At 43.7% G+C, this 9,667-nt stretch overlaps 1 long non-coding RNA gene across 1 annotated transcript; it reads right to left on the bottom strand.

Moving 5' to 3' along the window:
- Window positions 1–395: 395 nt before the first annotated feature.
- LOC117804483 lies at window positions 396–8,485 on the bottom strand. Its single transcript, XR_004628972.1, has 3 exons — window positions 8,265–8,485; window positions 3,684–3,770; window positions 396–636 (listed from the first exon to the last, which is right to left on the bottom strand). It is a non-coding gene; the product is annotated as an uncharacterized LOC117804483 (long non-coding RNA).
- Between the last annotated feature and the right edge of the window lie 1,182 nt (window positions 8,486–9,667).

Genomic DNA, 9,667 nt, shown 5'->3' with positions numbered 1-9,667 from the left:
ATCACCCCAGCAAGTCAGTTCACTTAGCAATACTCCATTCTCTAATGATGGTGTATAGTGTTCCAGCATGTGAATGCGCCATGCCTTATTTAACTTATTGCCTACTAATGAACATTCAAATTGACTCCAAGCTTTTTATTTTATAACCAACACCATAATAAACTTCCATGTGTATGTAAAGACAGAGACAATGGGAGACTTTCTGTATGNTATTGCCTACTAATGAACATTCAAATTGACTCCAAGCTTTTTATTTTATAACCAACACCATAATAAACTTCCATGTGTATGTAAAGACAGAGACAATGGGAGACTTTCTGTATGATACATCCTAAAAATGGAATTTCTGGTTCTAAGAATATACGCTTTTTGATTTTTGAAACAATCCCTCCAAAACCACATTACACAGACAGTCTTATTCCATGATATATTATCAAAGGACGGAGCATTTTATTTCACCTCTCCAAAGAATTATATTCATTACAGTTATTCAGTACAAATAACCTCACTCTAAAGTCAATGGTAGTGGTGCACCTTGGTGGCTCAGTTGGTTAAGTATTCAACTCTTGATGTTGGCTCAGGTCGCTATCTCAGGTCATGAGTTCAAGCCCCATGCTATGTGGCTATGCGTGGAGCCTATTTAAAAAAAAAGAAAAAAAAATAAAGTCAATGGTAGTTACAATTATTCTAAATTTTTACTAACATGGATTTTTCTTTGATATTTCAATAGAACTCAGGTTATTTTTGAAATAACTAAAATTCTAAAGCCTGTATAATTCTTATACTTAAAATACCATGTACCTTTGGTACTCATCTATTTCAAGAAAATAAGGGAATAGAAACCATTTATTAGGACTTACTATGTGCCAAACACATGACATGTATTAGTGCATTTTACTCAATTAGAAGTGGGGAACTAAGGGGCGCTGGGTGGCTCAGGTAGTCAAGTGTTGGACTCTTGATTCTGGCTCAGGTCGTGATATCAGGGTCCTGGGACTGAACCCCACGTCGAGCCCCATGCTCAGTGGAGAGTCTGCTTGAGGATTCTCTCCTTCTCGTCATCTCCCACTGCCCATCCCCCTACTCGCGCACTCTCTCTCTCCTCTCAAATAAATAAATAAATAAATAAATCTTCAGAAAGAAATAGGGAACTAGGTCAAAATTAAGGTGTTTAAGGCCACACAGATAATAAATATCAGAAGTGGGATTTAAACTCAAGCGGGTTGATTCCCAAAAGCATCTAATACTCAGAGTATTCAAATTTAACTTTTATTTTATTGTGATAGCAATGTGACTGGAGAGGCTCAAGTATATTATAATGCATGTAGAAAGGCATTACTATTGCCTTGTAATCTGTTCAAACAACTGTGTTTATATAGAATATATTCCGAACACAGCACCTGGGTAGCTCAGTTGGTTGAGTGCCCAACTCTTGGTTTCAGCTCAGGTCGTGATCTCAGGGTGGAGAGATTGAGCCCCAAGTCAGGCTCCCCGCTCAGCAGGGAGTCAGCTTGAAGATTCTCTCCCTCTGCCCCTCCCCCAAATCACGTGTGTACTTTTTCTCTCTCTCAAATAAATAAACCTTTTTTTTAAAAAAAAGAATATATTCTGGGGCGTCTGCCTTCGGCTCAGGGCGTGATTCTGGCGTTATGGGATCGAGCCCCACATCAGGCTCCTCCGCTGTGAGCCTGCTTCTTCCTCTCCCACTCCCCCTGCTTGTGTTCCCTCTCTCGCTGGCTGTCTCTATCTCTGTCGAATAAATAAAGAAAATCTTTAAAAAAAAAAAAAGAATATATTCTGAACCCCGAACTCACACCTCATCCTCTACTGCACAGCATTGCTGCACGTATGAATTTCTCAGCTCTGGAAGAGTCTAGGTGTGGCTTGAAAAGAGGAACTATTGTATAAAGAAGAAAAATTATTGTTTAGACAGACCCATTTATGACCACATCTATGACAGAGGTTGGGGGAAAGGTTAACTTTTGAGAAAAATTACTTTCTTCTTATCAAAGAAAAAAAGAGGAACATTGAGATGTGTCTTCATTGAGTATGCATATAAATAAGAATTCAGAACTGTTCTTTGCCTATAAAAAATTACTTCATCAACATTAATACAACATTAACATAACAAATATTTACTGAGCTCCTATCGCGCGGAGGCAGTGTTACAGGTGATGGAGATAGCGCTGGACAAAGCGCGCACACACACACACACACACACACACACACACACACTCGTCCTCCTGGAGCTTGCATTCTAATGAAGGAAGACGATGTAAGCAAAACACAAAATATGTTACTTGTTGGTGATAAGTGTAAGAAAAACAACGATGTGTAAATTGGTATTAGATGAACACGAGTTCCTAGGAGTGAAGTAAAAATCCCAACTGCCGTGTTTGGGGCTGGTTACTTCAGATTTCACTACCTCTCCTCTGTTCTGAAACTCTCTGTTCTGAGGCCCACCCTCTCCCCTCTTCAGCAAACCAGACCATCATGTTAATAAGAGTTGATTTGTAAATAGCGTCTCCCTCACCCCATCACTACCCCCCTTTGGCCAGGCTCCTACTTTTCTGCTCAATGGCACAGATGCGGCTTTGAGCTGACTGGGACCAGGCAGCTATTAGCAGCAAATCCAGTGAGGGAAATTAATGAAGGGGACAACTAATAAAAGACAGCTCAGGACAGCCAGACTAACTTGCTCGGAGCAGTAATTAACTTTTTTTTTTTTCCTTTTTTTTTTTTTTTACTTTTTTTTTTTCTTTTTTTTTTAGCTCATGAAGGTAAATATGCCATCAGCACTGGTCCAACTCTTCTTTATTAAAATGGTGAGAGCAGAGCTATTCATGGGGACTTGAGACTTAATCTGTTTTCCCCGCAAGAAGAACAATTTGAAATTACTTGTGCGATGTGCTTAGAGATCCATGATGTCCAAATCAAGAGACACCTTTAAAGATGAGAAATAAAGGAGGCAGATGAAGGAATAGGAGTCGCTGAATAAAAGAAATTGTCATCCTCTGCCTGGAAGCAACTTAAAAGACAGAAATCTTTTTGAAAGTTTTGCTTTTCTTCCCCCCCCCCCAAAAAAATGATCGGCTTCTGTTCAGTGCAAGTGCTGAATGAAAAATGAGATTGGATTCAAGGTGCGTGGCAAGTCTTACAAGTCAGTGTTCAATACCAGCCTAGCTTGAGGGACTTTTCAGTTGTCTTCCTCAAGCTTCCATTTTCCATTTTTAAAGACACATTTATTAAAGGCAACTTAAAATTTGATTCCTCTATTTTTGGAAATCGATATGGCTCTTTTAAACATAAATTTTCCTAAAAACTTATCAAGATAAAACTATTAGTGTTTGTCCAAAAGTGTTTCTAAAAGCAGATCTATTGTATTTTATACGATCTTTGAAAATCGGAGCTAGAGGGGACTTTGGAAGTACTTAGTCTTACCGCAGGCAAATCAGGCTGAGGTACTTACTTTACTCATGGTCACACAGCCACTCAGTAACAAAAAGAACTCTCACCAGGAATTTAGCCTCTTGACTCAATCCAGGGCTCTGGCTTCTCCAAAATGGAAAAGCCTCATCACATACTCTAAGTTAATAAGTTAATTATAGTATTTCAGTTAAACATGCTGTTTAACCATGTGTCCCCCTTACAGGCTTGGGTACAACAGGATCAAATGACATTACCACAGTGAGTTTCATCCATAGTGTCCCGGGAATCAATCCACTCTTCAAATGAACCTCCAGAACCTTTCAAACCACCTCAATCACGATCTGGTTAGAATGAGGCAAAAACATAATTACCTTCAGGGCTCTCTCAAGAATAGGTGGCTTCATTCAAGAGGGGCAGGTATCCCGATAATGGGTATCCTCCCACAAAATTGCCCTCAATCAGCCAACAAAGGAGAGTACATCTCCATATCATTGATTATTTCCCACAACATAGAAGAAATGCAGGTGTGGTAAATGGTAGAACTTTATACAATGTTCGCTTTTACATCAGCAGTGTGCAGAAATAAAATTAAAGTTTATTAAAATGAGATAGAAAAAAGTGGGTTCAGAGACAACACATGCTTTAAAAATGAAAACAACTTTTACTATATAAGGTATGCAGAGTAGTCAAATTCATAGAAACAGAAAGAATGGTGGCTGCCAGGGTAGGGAAAATGGGAAGTTGTTACTGGATGGATGTAGAGTTTCAGTTTTGCAAAATGAGAAGTTCTGGAGAGTGCTTGTACAACCATGCGAATATACTTAAGACCGTACACTTACAAAATGGTTAAGGTGATTTTAAAAATCACTTTTAGGCCATAGATTCTAAGGAATGAAAACTTTTTTGCATAACCAAAAATTAAAATTAAAATGGCTTTTATAAGCGAATCTTCAGGGGCGCCTGGGTGGCTCAGTCGGTTAAGCATCTGCCCTCAGCTCAGCTCAGGTTATGACCCCAGGGTCCTGGGATCCAGCCCCACATTGGGCTCAGCTCAGCGGAGTCTCTGCTTCTCCCTCTCCCTCTGCAGCTCCCCCTGCTTGTGCGCTCTCTCTCTCTCAAATAAAAAAAATATTTAAAATAAAAAAAGAGAATCTTCAAACTTTTCAGAGATAAGCCACCAAATTTTAGTCAATTATAAAACTTTTTTTTTTGCTACAAATAAGTTCTACAGTCTTCAAATAAACCCATTTTAATCAGAGTAGGCTGTTATACTGCAATAATAACCACAAAATCCTAGTGGCATTTATTTATTTTCTATTTATTTATTTATTTTTAAAAGATTTTATTTATTCGACAGAGATAGAGACAGCCAGCGAGAGAGGGAACACAAGCAGGGGCAGTGGGAGAGGAAGAAGCAGGCTCATAGCGGAGGAGCCTGGCGTGGGGCTCGATCTCATAACGCCGGGATCACGGCCCTGAGCCGAAGGCAGACGCTTAACTGCTGTGCCACCCAGGCGCCCCTATTTATTTATTTATATTTATTGGAGAGAGAAAGTACGAATGTGCGGGGGAAGGGGGACGCAGAGCGAGAGAGCGATTCTGAAGCAGGCTCCCTGCCCAGCATGGAGCCCGACCAGGGGCTCCATCTGAGCCCTGAGCTGAAACCAAGAGTCGGGCACCCAACTGAGACACCCAGGAGCCTCTCCTACTGGCTTTGAACTCACGAGTTTTTCCTCCCTCACTCAACATCCACCGTGAGTTTACGTGACTCATGAGGATCACTGCTCTTTATATGGTCACTCATAAGCCCAACCAGCTTTCATATTTTGCCCTCACCATCTCAAAAGAAGAGGAAGCTAGAGATGGGAGTGGGGGGCCCCACCCAGTCTAAAGGGCCTGCGCATGCCCAGTACGGCTAGAATGTCAGCTGCTGGTGGAGACCAGGCACATCCTCCCCAGTGTCCAGCAACAGGGTTCCGTCAGATGGAATGAAACGAAATACCAGGCTTTGAATAAGAGTTGCAGAGTAGTGTGAAGATAGTACCAACGAAATTACGTTTCCTGGAACATGCAGGAATAGCGGCTAGTGTATATGGGAGGCACTGTCAGGACAAGAGAGTTCTACCGGAACAATGCTACAGTGCTGAAGTGGGGGGGGGGCTGTGATGTTACAGAGTCAGTGAGACGCAGTGAGGATACTCCGTGGTGTAATTCATAGCTGCCTTGTTTAATGTTGCTTTGAGACTCCTAATTCTTTCAGACATACTGTCAAAATTTCAAAAATTGAAAAATCTAAAATTCAAATTGTGTCATGAATACCAAAAAGTTGAGATGCCTAGTGTTTATGAATACTCTCCTTCTAGTCCCTTACCGAAGATCTTATACTATCACCTAATTTGCTGGGGTAGAAAAAGGGAGCTCTTGAAGAAAATTGAATTTTGGTCTCTTTTAGGTGGAAAGATCCAGAAGCAGCACTTACCTGGGGAGCTATAACCAGTAGTTGCCACCCTAGAGATTTGCTCCAGCCCGCTTTGTAATGTCTTATCATCATTATCACCTTACACATGTTGTTATGGAAGACGTGAGTGTCCAAGAGATTCAGAGCAATGTGAAGGTGTGGAGGATCCCCCTGGCTGGGCCTTCATCAGGTCAGCTTTATCTGCTGCAGTTCAGAACACTTTGGCTTGGGAAAAGCTCTAGGAAGTCTAGAAATCTCTCCCCGGTATAGGAGAGCAGAATAGTGTAGGATTCTAGAACAGTTTTATCAAGTAGAACTGAAACCCTTTTTTAAATTATTTGATCACAAAAAATAAAACTCATTTTCACTGCGCTCTTTCTGAACTTCCCAAACTGAAGAGGTTATAAATGGACCCTTTAGGTCTCCTGAAAAGGATAGGAACTTCTTTTGCAAATGCCAACAAGAGCTCAGGAAAGGCCTGCCTGCACACATACCCACTGTCATTAGATATGGTGAATCATTTTCTTCCAACTCGAGAGGAACACTGGATTTGAACTCAGGACTTCAAGATGCTTTACTGCTCCAACAGCAAAATCATGTTTTCCTCCTGTCTATTTCCAAGTTTCTGCCATGGCAATTTGAGAGTTGAGGTAAATAAAATTAGTTTAGACGGGTTTGAAAAAAAATTTTTTGATCATGTCCTAGGCACTGTGATGTGAAAGAAGTATGAATGCATTAATTAATACCATACTTATCTAAAGTTATGGCTAGACTCTCCTTCATGTAGTTTCAAAGGTATGTTCAAGGTTTTAACACCATTTGATTTCTTTTCTGAAATTATCTGGAAAGTAAGGCAAGAAAAAAATTAATATCATATCCTCACATTCTATCAGTTTTCTTGTATTTGTTTGCATGTGGTGTTTCAGTATATATAAAAGGTTGAAAAACACAAAATCAAATTCAAGTTATTCCCAGAATCCCTCATTTTTAATTATTCAGCGCATCCCAAGATTTATGTATTACAGAAAGAAAGCAACAACGAGCCTGTGGGGGTTACTCTTTTGTCACACTGGCACTAGTTTGGTTTCTTTCTGCTATTCTTAGACCAAGGAGGCAATAAACCCCCTTGAGAGTCATAGAGCTGCCCGCAGAGCCCTGACAGTGCCGAGAAGCTTTTATGCCAAAATACAATGCACAAAGGGATCATAAACACGTTTGAAAAGGAAGATGACCTCTTTGTCACAAGGAATTAGGCTTTATTGCAAGCTGCTGCCATGGAAACCAGCCCTGAGTTCTCTCTGCTCCTGTTGAAGATTCCAGTTTCCATTTTACATGGACTTCAGCACTTTTACTTCATTGTCTCTAGATCAAATAAAAGAGCTGAAAGGTTTTGGTTCTTTGCTCCATTGTTTAACATCACCAGGTATGCCTCCAGGCACTGGAGTGGAGAGAAGGTGAGGATGGAATCATCAGAAAGAAAGGAGAAATGAAGAAAGACGTTGGTGACACAGTCCTCTCTGCAATTCAAGATCAGAGAAGAAATACACTCGTTTCTGAATCTTTGAAAGGCTAGTTACAGTCAAACAGCCTCCCTTGGAGATGTGTCCTTCATATTAAGTTTAACTTTTTGCATCTTGATTTCCTACATCCCTGAAATTCAATGTACACTACTAACTACAGTGACTCCCAGGTAACGTGAATCTAAAGCACTGTCCCCAAAGTCCAACCAAAATTAAAAGTATGCTTCTTTTGGGAGGAACCGTAGATCCCAAGTCCTTTTATTTCTTAAGTAATAGGATTTTTGTTTTGTGAGAAACTTGACATGAAAACCTAATGTAATTTAGGCCTTTGTAAGTTACAGTCTTGAAAAGGAAAATGGAAAAAGTAAAAAATTAAAGTAAAAAAAGAATTGATAATGAGCTAACCACCACTGAAGCTCTGCGATCCAAAAGCTGGTAGAACACCTGAAGAATGGCGGAAGGTCAGCTCGGTGAAGGGCGGGGGCTAGAGAGGGAGAGGAAAGCTCTGCGGACCCTCCTTTCCCGGCCGCACCTTCCCACCCCCAACCCTGCGGGATTCCAGCTCTCAGATCCCAGGAGGCTGAGCGTCTCTCCAGCAGGTGAGACCTACCCAGGCTGGAGCGCAGAGCTGGCGCCTGTCCGGGTGCTCAGGGAGCCCCGGCCTTTCACCGGCTGTTCCTAGTCAATAATCCAAGTTGACTCCCTCCCACCCCCCGCCCCTTTGCGCTTTGAGTGGCTGGAGAAGCCGGGTGCGAGCGAAGGCAGACAGGAGCACTCCCATCGCCCTCCCTCCTCCTCCAACCCTGGCACCAAGAGGGAAAAAAAAAAAAAAAAGTCATTTGTTGTAGTGTACACACCATCAGGATCCTTTCCCACTCCATCCTCCCAACGCACGCCACCTTGCAGGAAAATAATAGCTTCGGCCACACTGGCTTTCCCGTTCTGCTTTCCGGATGACTGAATTTCTTTGCTCCTCTCTCCCGTCGGGGACCATCCGAAATTGCCCCCAAGTTGCGTTCCCAGGAGACACCCCGGATTCGATTCGGGGACTAAAGAGCAAACTCACGTCAGCGTCCTCCGTAAGAGGAGCTCACCCAGACTGGATAAACCAAACTGGGAAAAGAAAACCGTGGCGGGGGGAGCGGCGTGCAAGAACTGCTCCGGCAGTTCTCGCTCCTCCCCGCCCGGGCGGACCTTGCCGGTGCCCACCGCGTGCCACGTGGGGCGGCCCCGAGGAAGGCTCATCCCCCCCCCACACACACCCAAAGGCTTTGGGGAAAAAACTGAGAACAATGAACCCTAAAGGACAGGGAGAAGTAGGGGGGGTGAGAACCCTCGTTTTTCACCCCCCATTTTTTGACATTCCTTAGGTTTAATCATTAAAATGGATCCTTAAAAAGGGGAGCTTAACGCTGCCGTTCCTGACAATCTGCCCCACACACTGTTAGCGAAGTGAAAGATCTGGATCGAGCTTTGTTGCTTCGCTACCAATGGTAGACTTGGGGAGACCAAGCCTCCGATTTCTGGCCACATCAAAGCAGTGATTATGCAAATACCCCCCCTTTTTTTAAAGAATAAAATGGAAGGGGAATTATTTATCACACAATGAACCCCCTGCCAGGGAGGGAAACAATAGATCAGACCAGATAGCCCTTCTAGCCCCAGGCTGGGGGAGCGGGAAGGGGAGTGCTGGAGCCCTCACGTTTTATTGGTATAACCTAATTTCACTAATTCTCTTTTCACACGTTTTCTTTTGCGGATTCGGAGGCCAGGACTTTCACGCTCCCGGGAGCGCCCTGCATCGGTTCGATTCAAGCGCTGCCTGCTTTATTTAATTAATACATTCAAAGCTCGCCTGGGAGCCCTAGAGCCGAGGGGGCGCGGGGGACGGGGGGAGGCCAAGCACGAGGGGAGGCGCTTTTAACGGGTTCCAGGTGTCGGTGCCCAGAAGTCACAACCTGCCCAAGGCTGTACAGTGCAGGGGGTGCACCCGGCGAACTTCAGGCGGAGGGCGAGGCGGGTGGGGGGCTCGCAGCTCTCAGCCTCTCCCGCAGGCCTGGCCCGCCGCAGCCAGGAACCCCCGTCCCCCGGACTGGCGGGTGTGCACGGCTACAGCGGGCCTTGGGCCCAGATGTCCTTCATGCGTAATCTGGTTAAACTCAGGGAATGACCGACTGGACCCTCGCTCTCTCCGGGACAAGGCCGCCCGGGGCCTTCCGGTGCCCTGGCCTCAGCCCGGCCTGCAAGGCTCGGCCCGTGA

Source organism: Ailuropoda melanoleuca, chromosome 11, assembly GCF_002007445.2.
Source record: "Ailuropoda melanoleuca isolate Jingjing chromosome 11, ASM200744v2, whole genome shotgun sequence".
Classification (NCBI taxonomy): domain Eukaryota; kingdom Metazoa; phylum Chordata; class Mammalia; order Carnivora; family Ursidae; genus Ailuropoda; species Ailuropoda melanoleuca.
The sequence above is the reverse complement of the archived record's forward strand: the minus strand, read 5'-3'. Positions and strand labels throughout refer to the sequence as shown.